Consider the following 15,061-nt stretch of genomic DNA (forward strand, 5'->3'; position numbering starts at 1 on the left):
TCCAGTTTCTCATGATTATGAACAATCATCGTTAACACCCTTGACCTAATATGCCCATTGTTTCCTTGGGAGAGATCAAATGATTGAAAAGAGATGCGTGGTATCTACAGTTCAATAAAAACTCTGCCCCATCAGTCCACCTTATGCAAAAATGACAAGAAGTTGTTACCTTATAAGTTACTAAGATGTTGCATACCCTTCCACTGATCTAAGCCCCGTACAAAAGATCAGATCTGATACCAAACATGAATATATAAGTCTAGGAAATATTGGCTTAGATACCTGCTCATGATTCCAGTGAACAAAAGAATACATAATAAGATTAAAGCTTTGTTTAGTTGATAAGCTTGGATATTGTTGGCCAACAATGCCAGCCAGGCATGATGATCCTACATCTGACCCAAGTTAAGATAACCTGTCATCTTATAATTTCAATTATAAAGTATAAACCAATGTAGGCCTCTCTGCCTTCTGACTTAAGCCACTACTGTGTTCCATAAGATTGCAACTTTCTTCCATAGCAAGTATAATTATAAATTTCTGAACTCTAAAACCCTTCTCCTCTACTTCCGAACCACCCAACTACCCACTTTAGCCTTCAGAACTCCTCACCCATTCCAATCTTAAAAAACTACTTGCTCTTGTACACATGTTTCTGTTGTAGAGTAATGGCAGAGAAATGTTGGCTTCATATTCTCAACTTGGCAGATTTCTTGGGCTTTACAGTGTTTGGTGTTTTAGTGAACTTTAATGTAAAATACTCATTCCATTTTTCCTTCTCTCATTGTTTTGGTCCCCTGCATCAGCCACTTCCACAGTGGTTGACCATAGAGAGAAAGCAAACAAATAAATAACTAAAATTAAAATTGCCATCCAGAGAGGAGATGGAGACGAGAGTTAAAACATGAGCATGACCCAAACAATAGGAATATAATGGATCAGAAGTATTGGTGGTGTCATGCCATTGACAAAGCATGGGCACCACATGAAGAGTTTGGGTAGCATTCACTGCATCAAAGAATGTCTTCTTGTGGAATATCATGATGGCAGTATAGTATTGGTAGACAGGTATGCCACTGCAATCATATCTCTGAGAACAAACCGATTTTCCCAAAGGGACCGCTATGGAATAGAGATCTTCCTCTATATTTGAGAGGGACGACTTCCTCTTATGATCAACTTTTTGATTTTTTAAAATATTTTAACCAGAAATCCAAGGGTGAAAGGAAAAATTGTAGAAAGATTTCTAACAGAAACCTAGTTGTAGACAAACGAATAGCGATGGATATTCACAAACTCGTGGAAAAATAACTAGAACACATAACAATACCGAAAACTATGTCCCAAATCCATTTGATGGATTCCCTAATAATGTATATGATACTGTAAGAATAGTGGATGACTAGCATGCATATCTCAACATACAAAGGGAGAGGCATTAACAACATTTTAATCAAAATACCAAGATTATAACTGTATTTCTTTACATGTATTGCACAGTTTGTAAGTCCTCCAACAGATAACCAATGGCTTTCCATGACAACAGAGGAATTACTAGTTTGACATATAAAAAACCGATCATAATAACATAGAAAAACAAATGATTCAAGCATCTTCTCTATCATTTTCCTCATGTTGCACAACTTTAGAAAGCTCGCTGTACAAAGTGAATCCAAAAAAGCCTCTGCATATTTTTCAATTCCTCTCCAAACAGAAAAATAACGAAAATAGTTTGAACCTTTTAATATTCAAGAACATTGCTTTTATAGTTTTCCCACCTGCAATTGACTCGTAACTACTTTTGTAACCATCACTTTTAAGACTTCACAAATTATTTGAAATATTAGAGCCTTTTTAAAGAGTGTACACTTTCTGCTCATTGAAAGAAAGGTTGAAAACATTAATAAAGCTGAATTTATACTAAAATGTCGAGTCTTTGTCAAAATCCGATAAGAACATGCCTGTCAAGGCATTCCATTGAACAATTTGCATGTATGAGCTATAATTAATTATTCTTGTAGCAATTAAATTTTAATCACTACTATACCAAGAACTTTTGTCTCTTCCAGTTTAGATTGATTTTTGTCTCCTATAAGCAATCTCACATATGCAATCTTACCCAAGTATGCTATTGAAGAAAAAGGTGTTGTTCTTAAGAATAAAAAATTTTCATCCCTTGAAAAGCTCCACCCAATTGTCACTTCTCAAAAACATTTTGAAAACCATTCAACTCCTTAGAATGTTGGTTCCTCCAAACTCTGAAGGCATTAATATGTCAAATGATACAACCCCTCTATCATTCATACCCCATCCCTTAACATCTTTGTTAGGATTAGACTAAAGAAGGTCACATAACAATCTCATGTTTTGGATGTTTATGTAGCAATTTTACATTCTATCATTGTTGACAGATTTGGCAATACTAAGACAGATCTTTGACATTTTTACAACTATTGTAAGAAGACTTTTCAGAAAGTTTCAATAGTAGGTAACCTTCTTTGAAGTTCCTTTTCTTGCTTGCCAACCTTTCTTTGGCATGTGTTAGAATTCATGTGTTCTTCCAGAGTTCTCAATTTGGCATAGAATTGAACACTGGAAAGGTTTGAGGATTTTGAATCTACTACAGGATAGTCAAGATATGATGAAGTTACTAAAGCAAAACTTGCAATAGGCACAAAATCAGCAGATTGCAGATTTTGTATGCCGATCAGCTTTGGATAGAGGATAGTTTTGAGGTTGAGGACATGGTTTATTTGTAATTGCAGCCATATAGGGTTTTCTCTCAAGAATAGTGGAGCAGAGAAACTCAATCCAAATTCTATGGTCTTTTCAGAGTATCTCAGCGTGCTGGAGAAGTTGCCTATGAGCTCGAGTTACCACCCAGCCACAGGGTTCATAATGTATTTCATGTACTAGGCTCAAGAAGACACTTGGTCATAATGCAACTCTCTCATCTGAGCTTCAGTAGTTGGATGAGGAGGGTAAGTTCATATTGGTTCTAGAGGCCATCGTTGATACTGGAGTGGAATCTTTGGAAAAGGGTCATCAAAGAATTTTTGATCAAATGGAAAGAGTTGGTAGTAGAGGATGCCATGTGGGAGAATGAACAAATTATGTAGCATCTAGAGTTGAGATTGTTTGAGGACAAACAATTTTTAGAAGGGCAAATTGTAACATCCCCTTCCTCTCCAATTGAGTTGGCAGACCTTTAGCATATATAGTTGGTTCTTGTAGGCTAATGAGTTAGGGTTAGGGACTTGAGACAATTTATTCAACAATTTTAGAATACTTGATGGTTAGTTGAGCTCCCACTGTGATTATGAGCAGAATGCCTTCTTCTAGAGTGATTTTGCGTTAGTCTTCTACTACTTACCATTTTAGTAAATCAATTTTGAGCATTGATTGGTTAGTTGTCAGGGTTACTATTTTTAGTATTGTTGGTGGGTTCAGTTTTGATGACTATCTCAACATTCTATAGAGTCCAAGGGTTTTAAATAAAATAACGATGTTACTAATTTATAAAGCTAAAGTTATTATATTGTTGGGCACACACATTTTACCTATTGATTCTTGCATTTTACCCCGGCACCATATTTCAAAGACCACTCTTTATAGTCAAGCATGTCTCATATTTTCAATTTACTATCATTAGTTTAAACTTAAATTTCATGTTCATAATCATGTTGCTTGGTATGTGGGCTTATAACACATCATAGTGTCCGACTAAACAAACATTCACAAAATTTTAATTAAAAAAAATTATATTTTATCACTAAAGAATATAAACACAGCTCTCTATTCGTTGTGAGTTATTATTTGTATGGACTCATACCATATGCAATCCCATTTCCAAGCTCATGACATGTTGGTTTACTAGTACAAAATATTTTCTAGGTGAGTTGATGTATAACCATCTTTACTCATGTTTTGCTCCGTTGAGGTCTATCTTCATAACTTTAGGTATTGGAATGAACATACTTATCACTAATAAATATTCTTAGGCATATTTTTTGTTTTTTAAGTTCGTATCTATTCATGCTTATACATAAGGAGGATTCTTAACACCCTTATTATGCCATGATATTTACCTCATGACAAGGTGTGAAATAACATTCAACAATTTGGTTATGGGAAATAGTTATAATTAGATACCATAACTTTCTATTAGGCACTTCAATTTCTTTTGACAACTTATATACCAAATTTCCCCTTTTCACCTCCAAGTTCTCTTGGTTAGGACAGTCCATTTAAGATATTCAAAATAACTCCACACATATAAGTGATCACTTAGCTATAGTGGGTTGGTAGTGCAAGAATCAGCTTTATCTAGAGTCAAGTGAGCTTCATAGGTCCAATGTTTTGTTTTGATGCCAATATAACAACTACCCCTTGATTGCTGTTGGTTTTTTTTATTCAATTCACAAAAAATACCAACTTAATCAACGATCGTTGTGGTGACAATTGTATGCCACCAATCAAAATCTTACAATAGAAATTGCTAAACTTCTAATTAAGACCTAGATCTAAACCTTTAGAGTTCGTTCATGATGACTCTACCTATGCATCCTTTTTGGGAATTAAAGGATTCATAGTTGGTACACAAATGATAGTGAGAATTCATCCTCTCCTCTTTTACAATATCTAAACTCACTCATCCTGAAATGATCACTGAAATTTTAAAACCGTTGAACTGCTTATAGATAAACTTATCATTTCTCCAACACGACAAAAGTCAAGGACTATGCTCATCTAAAAGAAGTACCCAGTTGTATCATGGGGGTGGTTAGCTTTCATTAGTAGCATGCAAGTGATAGATGTTAGGAGCTAACCGATTTTATAGGTATATCCGGTTTTCGCCAATAGCATGCAGGTTGTAGGTGCTTGGAGCTATCCAATTTCATATGGTTAGTTGGCTTTCATCAGTAGCATGCAAGTAATAGATTCCAAGAGCTACCCAATTTTATTAGGCTTATATAGGCTTTCACTTTTAGCATATAGGCAAGTAGCATGCAAGTAATGGATGTTAGGAGCCACCCATTTCAAGATTTTAGTATTGGCAATGGTGTATCAAGAAAATCATTTGTGTTTCTGTTTTGATTATTAAGACAATGCGATTGATAGTATGGGTTTAGCCTTGGGTCTATGGTAGAACTATAAAATATCTTAAATATGTAACTTTTATGGCGGTTTGATGACCTAGACAATTATTGAGTTGTGGAAATCTTATTACTGGCCTTAGGTATGGGCAGATTGCTATACTTATGCCCTGGTTAGTAAGGACATCAAGTAGTATGTGATGCTTGATTTTTTTTATAGATGGCACTGAATTTGGAAAAAGATGGTATCCATTGTATAGTATGGGATGCATCGATATTGCTTTCTAGTTGAGATCCACTTACATGCTTATTATGTGTTAGTGAACTAGGCAGTCAAATGATATATATGGTAGGTTTCATTTACTTCCCTTGTGCTAGTTGGTCTTTGTTGAACATGTGATGTAGGTATGGACTGCTCACCCTAGATATAGGTAAAATATGCTTGAGCTAGTTGCTATTGTACTTGTTTTCTGCATATGAGCTAGCCATTATTGTACCTATGATATGTGTATGAGGTAGTCATTGTTGTACTTTGATGAGTGTATGAGTTAGTCACCTTGCGTATTAGTGATGTATGCTCAAGATAATCACTGAGTGTGGACTTGGTATCTTAGAATGATATTGACTCTATTTAGTTTTGTGTGTGCTTGTACAGTTGTGATTGGTAGTGGTCCCTTTTTGCCTGGCACGCCAATAAATAAATAAATACTAACACTATATTATTATCTATTCTCCCCATAGGCTAAAGCATTAAGTTAATAAAGGGGGTTAAGTAATAAATTAAATAAAATGAGGAAAAAGCTACAACGATTGCTGATATGAATTTTGTTATTCATTGACAATTATCAAAAAAGGGGCCAACTTAAGTTATGGTTTAAGTCTTTCCTAGGCCATGGGGGTGAGTTATTAAATGGGAGGCAAATATTGTTACTTGCCTAAGTTGCTAAATAAAAGAAATAGGAGGAAATTGATAGCTTTTTGGCTAGGGATTTTTATGAAACGTTCAAGTGGTGTTTTGAGTCTCATTCTATTATTATTCTATTACAATCAAAGTTCTTTCCAAAGCTTTTTCAAAGTAATCTGCTCAGGATGCAAACCCTGTATGCTTCTTCTGGACGGAATTCCAAAAGAATTCAATCAGGGCTCTAATCACATATAATCGTAGGTTGCTTGGAGGCAATGGCATAGGGATATAATTGTGTAATTTTACAAGTACTTCGTTCATGTATTTTCTCATCTATTTAATGTAATTGAATCCAATGCAAATAAGAATACCTTATTAGTTTATGCATGAAATCCAAATTCCATATAATTCTGTTGTGATTTGTTTACAGTGTACACTAGGAATAAGTCTGAGGAGTTTTTCTATTTTCTTATATAATCGCCAATTAGGATATTTCAGTTGAGATTGGCATGGAAGCAACACTTGCCTAGACTGTGATGTTATCATTCTATTGCGACTTGGCTAATTTTGACAGCTTATGCCTAACAGTCATGATTTAAGGTTGAGATATGAGATCTAACATAAGAGTTGATGATTCTCTTTATCATTGGTGTACAGAGTAAGAAGCCTCTGATTTTCAAGAGGGATACACTCACATGATCATCTCAAATGAACCCTCAATATTTAGGTCCGGGTCTAGGGATACCCCTAACATCAAGAACTTAACGCTTTATAGTGTAAGCTTTTGAGTGTGGCATGCAGTTATCACGACAATGGTGGTTAATTAAGTAGGCAGTTGTGAATTGAATATAAAACAGATAGTAGTAACAGAGGGTGGTTGTTACAATTGTAAAACTTTGCAATTGTTTCACTTGTGAGCGTTTCTTATCTCTTATGATTGGACTTATCCAACAGTCCCTGATGTTGTCATCCTGCTTCGAAAGGATACCTGTTCCTAGGATTGAGTCCATCAAACTTTTTAAGTAAATGGCCTTCTATTATAAAAAGTTTGCCTGTTTCTCTGCTATACTTGTAAGTGATTTGTTTAGTTATTTAATTTCTGTTGTAAGTTTTAATAGAGCTATTTTATCAAGGCCTTATGATTGTAGCGACTAGCTTGTTTGATCCATTTCCTTTTCAATCCGTGTGATTCGATTGTTGATTTTTCCAACTGCACAGATATTGTTGGTCATAAAAAGTCTCTTAGGCATTGTGAGAGCAGTTCATCTTTTACGAATGAATAACAATTGAAATGTTTGTATTTTGACAAACCAAATTTATCACTTCATTTGACTTGACCAACTTAAATACTTTTGGTTGTAACCACTTAAGCTGCTTGGGTACTTATCCTTCACTCTAGCTTGTTACCTAACTCATTATTTTTTCTTCCCAAGTCTGATATAATCAGCATTTGGCTCCACTGATTCTTATCAACTAACCCACATTATGCCTTGTTCACATTTACCCAAAATTTCGCCAGCTTTTAAAAATCAAAGGCAGGTTATGTGCTTAGAAAATATAACTCTACGAAACGCTCCCTCACTTATGAATTTCTCTTTTAGTTTATATGTAAAGCTGATTTAATAAGCGTACTTGACATTCAAACTTATACATGCACATTAAGCTAGCATTGAGATGTACTCCATGCTACACTGACATAATTGTGGCATCCCTTGATCCAGCAAAAAACAACACATGTACGTTGAGTTTCCGGACTAAAAGAGCACATATATTATTGAGGATAGGTCCACTGATAAATTCATTCATGACACGATGTAGTTGAATTACATGGCTACATCTTTGGGTTATCTGGATACTAATGCTTTTGTGGTGTAACGTGTGTGAGCCTGAGGAACTTGACTCATCTTGTAGATACAAAAGTGAAAACAATGTGTGCTCAACTGTTCTGTTATGAAACTGATTTCGGATGACAGGCCAACCCTTCTCTTCTGTCCAGGCCTGGAATTTGAAAGCCGTATTGACCGTTTTTGCACTTTTGTAACAGGTTAAAAAATTGTAAGACCGTATGATTTGATAGGTTATTTTTTTAGATAATGGTCAATATGACAATTAAATTTATTATTAAACCATCAATATTTGTTATAGGTAAATTAGTATTATATTTAATATTATACATAAATGTGATTTATGTTTCTATTTTTTTCTTTCTCTTTAGTTATGTTTCTATTTTTATGTTTGATGAATGCATATTTATATTAATTTAGAATCTTATTGAAATACAATATAATAAATTTTAAAATTTATTTTTAAAGACATAAAATTTAACAATCTATTAAATAACATAGATGAACTTAGAAACTTGCTTCTTTCATATTATTATTAATAGTACTAATTTATAATTACAAGTTATTCATAATGATTTTGTTATATATTACTAATTATTATTATTATTTTCTAATTTATATAATATTTAAATTTAAAGTAAAAATTGATAATCAATTTTTTTTTACCAAAACATAGAGTGAAAGACATGAAAAAAATTTAGCCGTCATAAAAAAAATCATATGACAGGCAGGCGTGACCGTCAAATTTGAGGCCTACTTCTATCCTTGAATGCTGTGTCACATTAGAGGACAATTGATTGTTTCCTTAAATACTAGTGGTTGTTGCAATGGCTGTGTTTGGTCGTTACAGAGAGGAGCAGGAATGATGGAATTCACATGCACTATAGATGCTTTACTAGGAGTTTACTAACCTAGCATCTTATATTTTGTGTCTAGTTGCTAGTTGATTGTGCAATGTTGGATATTGGGCGATCTATTGTGATTTTTGGATGTTTCTATATCTTATGATTTCTGAAATCTAAGGCTGACATGCAAACTTATTGTTGGAAGATGAAAACATTGATTTCTAACCATTAATGCTATCTTTAGTAGAAATGACAAATATGAATGTTGTCTATATATGGACTAGACTATTATGAAGATAAAGGGTTGCACCATAGGGTTAATGAGATCTTAGGGTTAAGACTATTCTTACTAACAATAATATGATTTTATATATTTATATAATGATCATAGTGTTGGAATTGCCCTGAGTATGACTCAAGTATTGATCATATTTAAAACAATTTTATAGTTTACAAATTGATGTCTTTCAAAGTTCAAAACAAGTGTTATATGGCCTTGTAAATGCATGTCATGGTTTTGAACAAGATCTCACAATATAATATGATTATGATATTGATATCATTAAATCATATAATGGTAAGAAATCACAAGGAGCCCTATCGAGGTTTTGTGATTTTTTTACATTGTGAATATATTTTCACTATGTTATGTATAATTTCTATGCATGATTTGATATTGGTAATGATAGTGATATTTACTATGAAACCCTTGGCATAGAAATTATATGTATGTGATCCTTGAGAGATTAAGGTAAGGAGAACTACATGAGACCTTGATCATGTTTGGAAGCAGGCATGTAGAAAATCCTTGGGCAAAGGATCCTTTTGGAATCCAAGTCCATAGGCGAGGATTTAGGGATCCAAGGTATGGATTTGTTATCATATCTCTCCCTCCTTAGCGTGCTTAAGTTTGAGCTGAAATTTTTATTGAATGGTTGTGATCTTATCTTTCAATCAACATGTTTGAAATATATAGGTCTAGGATAATAAAAGCTAATCCATTATCATCAATTTTACCTACTTTGAGGTTAGCGATGTTTACTTTTATAAAGTCTATTCTAATTATGGATGAGATTTTAGTCACTATCATCATGGTTTTTCTCTAATGTCAATTTATGAGAATGCATTTTGGACTTGTTGGAACTATATAATGCTTGTGCTAAGTGTTCACCTCAATTCAATGAGTGGTAAGTGCTCTATTTATTCTCATGAGAGATAGTTTCATATGAACCACTCTATTTATTCTCATGAGAGATAGTTTCATATGAACCACTACTCATGGAACATGGGTCAATGAGTTTGACTCAAGAACTACACGGTTACTGATAGCATGTAATGTTCCTGCTACTAGAGTGGGCAAAACTTGTAAAAATAAAAGTTAGGATCTTAATAATAACCATTCTCAGTATACTTTCCTACCCTCTAGCCTAAACTCAAACCTTAAAAACATCTTAGTTATTCAACCGTCTTTTCTAGAGTGCACCCTTTAAGGCTCACATATGCATATGTTGACATCATCAAAATACTTTTACCATTATATTTCCTCAGGCATGTTGGTTAGATGGAGATAAAATTTCTCGCATACCAACATTATAGAGGTCATATCCTTTTAGGTAGTGTTTGGCCAAATGGGCATTTTACCCATCTCTAATACCAAAACTATATGCCCATCTCTATTGTGTCAGTCAAATGGGTAGTTATACCCATCTTTGATACTAACATTGAGACTTTGTGATCTTCTTAATCGTGTCAGCCAAATGGGAGGTTATGCCCATCTCTGATACTGCCACTATAGAAATTACGATCAAATCTTCTCCCCATAAGAGACTTTGTTGATCAAGTAACCTTTAATGAACATTAAGATAATTAATTAATCTAAAAAGGGTCTATCTTGATCTTAAACCATTATCCATTAAGTCAGGTTTGTTATCTGTTTCAAATTCCACCTTTACATATACATATGTATATGTATAAATTATCCACAAGTATGATTCATTAATATAAATAACTTCATAAACACAATTAAACAAATATAATACGCAAACATACATTTCTTACCTTCCTCTTTGCTTGCTTCATGTGGCTCTATCCTTAGTCAACCCTTCAATGAATTATTCGTTGTAGATTATCTCTACGCTATACTTTCTAAAATTCTTCCTTTTCTAATTAAAAAGAAATGATAAAATGTACTTTTTTTGTTTATTCTTTTCTAAGAGTCGCAACCCTTCATAATAGAAATCTTTTGAAAAGTCACAACGCTTCATAGTTATAATCTTTTCGAAAAGTCACAACACTTCATAACTAAAATCATTTGGAAAAGTCCCAACACTTTATAATTACAATATTTTTGAAGAGTAACAACTATTCATAATTATGATCATTTCGAAGGTTCACATCCTTTCAATATCATTGATACCTTTTCAGAACGTCACTTCCCTATTTCCTTCATATTACTTTCCTCTTCTAATTTTCCTTTTTGAACTTCTACTTCTCTTCTTTCTTCCCTCTCTAAAATAAACTCTCCTCCCTTTATATCTTAATTTCAAGGAGTCATGTCTGTTTGCTAAATATCTCTTGACTTTTCATTATATTTAGTTAATTTATATTATTCTATGTTATATTATTTATTTACATACTTATTTGTGTTTATTATTAAATTCTATTTAGAAAGTTAACATACTTTCTACAGTATTATCTCTTGTATTTAATTTTATATATTTATTTATTCATTGTAATATTATTATTATTTAAAATACTAAATATATTTTTTTGATTGGTAAGAGGTCAAAGCCAACATTCTTTAATATTATAATGTGTTTAATTATTATTATTTATTAAACTTGTGTAGAGTTGAACTCAAGACCTCTAAGATAAGAGGCTCACAATTTACCGTTGTGTTGTAGGCTCTTGCCTATTTAAAATACTAAATATTATTCCATTGATAATATAAATTAAAAAATTATTTCTTATTTTTATATATATTAGTATTACTTTTAATTTAATTTAATTATCTAATTATTATTAAAATTCTATCTTAAAATAGGGATATGACATAGCAATATCAAAATTTCGCTTATGGTAGGAAATATCTCTTACATATTAATTGACGAGCTTAAGGGGCTTTCTAATGAATAGTTCTAGTGAAGGTTTTGAAAATGGGGTTGCAAGTAGAAGGGGTTTAACCATGGAGGAAGCTCCATAGTTAAGCACACTCAAGCTGGAGTAGTATTGGGATGGGTGACCTCTCGGGTAGTCTCAGTGCTTCACCTAGATCCAATGAGTGCTAAGTGTTCCATTTATTCTCATGAGAGATGGTTTCATGTGAACCACTACTCATGATACATGGGGCAATGAGTTTAACTCAAGAACTACATAGTTAAATCTTGATAGCAATATCAAGATTTGACTTGTTGCAGCAAATATCTCCTACTTATGTATATAATAAGAGTTTTGTATTGAGTGTAATGATATTGTGTCTTGGTCTAGTGATAAGTATAGGGATATATAGGTTAGCCTCACACTTGTGAGGTCTATTGATAAAAAAATATATCACACCTAAATAAGGGCAATTAGAAAGTTTCATATGTGTGGGATCTATTGCACCTTGCGAATTGACAACCTCTTAGAGTTTTAGAAGTTGACTCTTCATAGTGATAAGTTTGGAAAAGAAGGAAATGAGTACTTTCTTAAAAACAAGCTAAGATAAAGGGGTGATGTGCCAAAACAAAGCTTTTGCAAACTTATAACTTTTATTGAACCCTTTAAAACAACTTTCTTGGGGATATATCTCTTTTTGAGAAACACACAATGTAGTGAAAATTCTTCTAAATTGGATCAAAACAAGGCTTAAAATTGAGTGTTCAACTCCCAAACAGGTATAGTTCCTACAAGGGTTTGGAAAAAGAACACACATCACAGATTTCACAATAGTTAATCATTCAAGGGAATTTGTTACAATTGGTAAAATTCATCATTTGTTATAAATACACATGGAAGAGTAAGAAACATACATGATCACGATCCATTTTTTTCCAACATAGGTGGAAAAAACAAGACCAACATTAGTAAATAGGATCTAATTTAAAAAGAATGAACTCAACACATTGATAATAAAATAAAAGAAAGACGATAAAGACACAGTCCCCATAATTTATAAGAGAAAAAATGTTAAGGAAATCACACATTACAATGTTTAAAATGTAATACATTGCCCCACATTTCTTAGAAAAACTTAGATGCTTCTCCTAGTTGAGAAGAAATAATTGCACGTTTCGAACTCCTCATCTGACAATAGGTTTGGGGCTTTATAAATATTTCTCTTATTTTTTGTGTGACGACATTGTGATCCTTAATCATGGTGGTCATGACTAGCCTTCCCATACTGAGGGTTCTTACATTATTAATCTTTATTGCATGGTCTCAAGGTGGGAAGAGTTAATCTTTCTTGGTAAAAATAATCCCAAAATATTTTGGAAGGAACTTCATGAAAATAAAGGACAAATTAACAATAACATAACATTTCATATTTGCAATAGTTTTCCTATGCTAGGCAGCTCTATGAGCAAGATGGCATTGCGGGCCCTCCACCTTTGTTTGGAAATTTAGATAGCCTTTTCATAGTTCAAGAGGTCAAACTAGGCATTAAAAAAATTAGGAGGTGGTGAAGCTAAAGATTTGGATGAATTTCACGCTGAATATCTCAAATGGGGCATGAGTGTGCTTGCTCCCCATATTACAAATATATTTAGCAAGATCAACCAACAGGGTTTCCCTAAGAAGTGGACTACTAGCCTTGCTATTCCTCTCTTTAAACGCGGCAATGCCAGAAGTCTGTCCAACTACAGGACGATTATGATCAACCCTCTGTTCACCAAAATTTTTGGTAGCATGATTGAAAATAGGATTAGCAAGTGGGCATAAGAGAAGCATAAGAGGGCTAAAGGATAAGCTGGTTTCAGACCTAAACACTCAACTATTGGCCATTGCTTGACTTTGAGACACATTATTGAAAAGTGTTGGGATGTTAAGGGGGAACTGTTTTGCTACTTTGTAGATTTTAAAAAAGCTTTTGATATTGTTCCTAGGGAGAAGCTATGGCTTAAAATGAAAGAACTTGGGATTCCTTTACACCTTAGAGTTGTTGTTCGTAGGTTGTATGATAACAACAAAGTCAAAATCAAAACTTCTACTGGCATCTCTAAAAGCTTTAGGTGTGATATCAAGGTCAAACAAGGATGTCCCCTTTCGTCTACGTTGTTTGGTCTCTATATTGAAAAGATAAAGGAGTGGTTAAACATGCAGGATGGGGAAGGGGTCCAATTGGGGGAATTCATTATTAGGCTGCTCCTTTATGTAGATGATCTTATTCTAATGGCAAAATTTGCTCAAGGTTTACAGGAGCATTTAGTTACGCTGGAGTGTTTTTGTACTATGGTGGGAATGCAGGTCAACATTAGCAAAACCAAAATTATGGTGTTCTCTACTAGAAAAAAATAGAATCAACATCAGTTCTATTTTAATGACAACACTATCAAGGACATTTTGGATTACACGTATCTTGGCATAGAATTTAAGATGGGAAAGTTGTAGAAAAAAGAGAATTTTGGGTGGCTAGAAGGCCTTTTACACTCTTCAAAGCAGGCGTAGAGAGGCCAAGGTTTGGGATTGGAAGACTATCCAATCCTTTTTTGGTCTTTTGGTTTTACCCGTTGTTCTCTATGGCCACGAGGTGTGGGCTTGCATCACTTCCATTTCCCAATGGAAGAATATCAAGGGTATAAAAAAATGTATGATCACTAGCAAGTTCAAAATCAAGTGCACAATCCAATATGATATCATGCTTAGTGAAACAAGTGCTTCCCCTATTGAGGCTATCACAATGATCGGTCTCATTTGTTATTTGAAAAGAATCCAACAAATAGAAAATGGTAGATGGCCTAAGATTATCTTTAACGATGTTGTGTGCAAGAGAAAGAAGACTTGGATGCTCCAAAACATCAAGTGGTTGAGTAGATGGAACATTCATTTCAACATGTGTCCTGCTGGTAACAAGAAAATTAAGGCCGTCATTTTGGATAAATTCCATAGGAGGATGTGGGGTAAAGGGATAGGCAGGAAGAAACAATACTATATCAGCTAGTTTAATCCCAATTATGGAAAATTGTGAAAGCCTTACATTGGGGGCAATATTAATTGGAAAGCTAAGCTTCTTATTTCTCAATTGAGGACTTACACTAGTTTCGCAATGAGACCGTGCATTGGAAAATGCCTAAAGAGACATGGGAAGAGTAGGTTTGTACCTTTTGTAACTCTGGAAAAGTGGAAATTGAATGCCATTTTGTTATTGAATGTGTTGTCTTCAAGGACAATAAG

Source organism: Cupressus sempervirens, chromosome 6 (genome assembly GCF_028749045.1).
Source record: "Cupressus sempervirens isolate cs-2001-9-10 chromosome 6, ASM2874904v1, whole genome shotgun sequence".
Classification (NCBI taxonomy): Eukaryota; Viridiplantae; Streptophyta; class Pinopsida; order Cupressales; family Cupressaceae; genus Cupressus; species Cupressus sempervirens.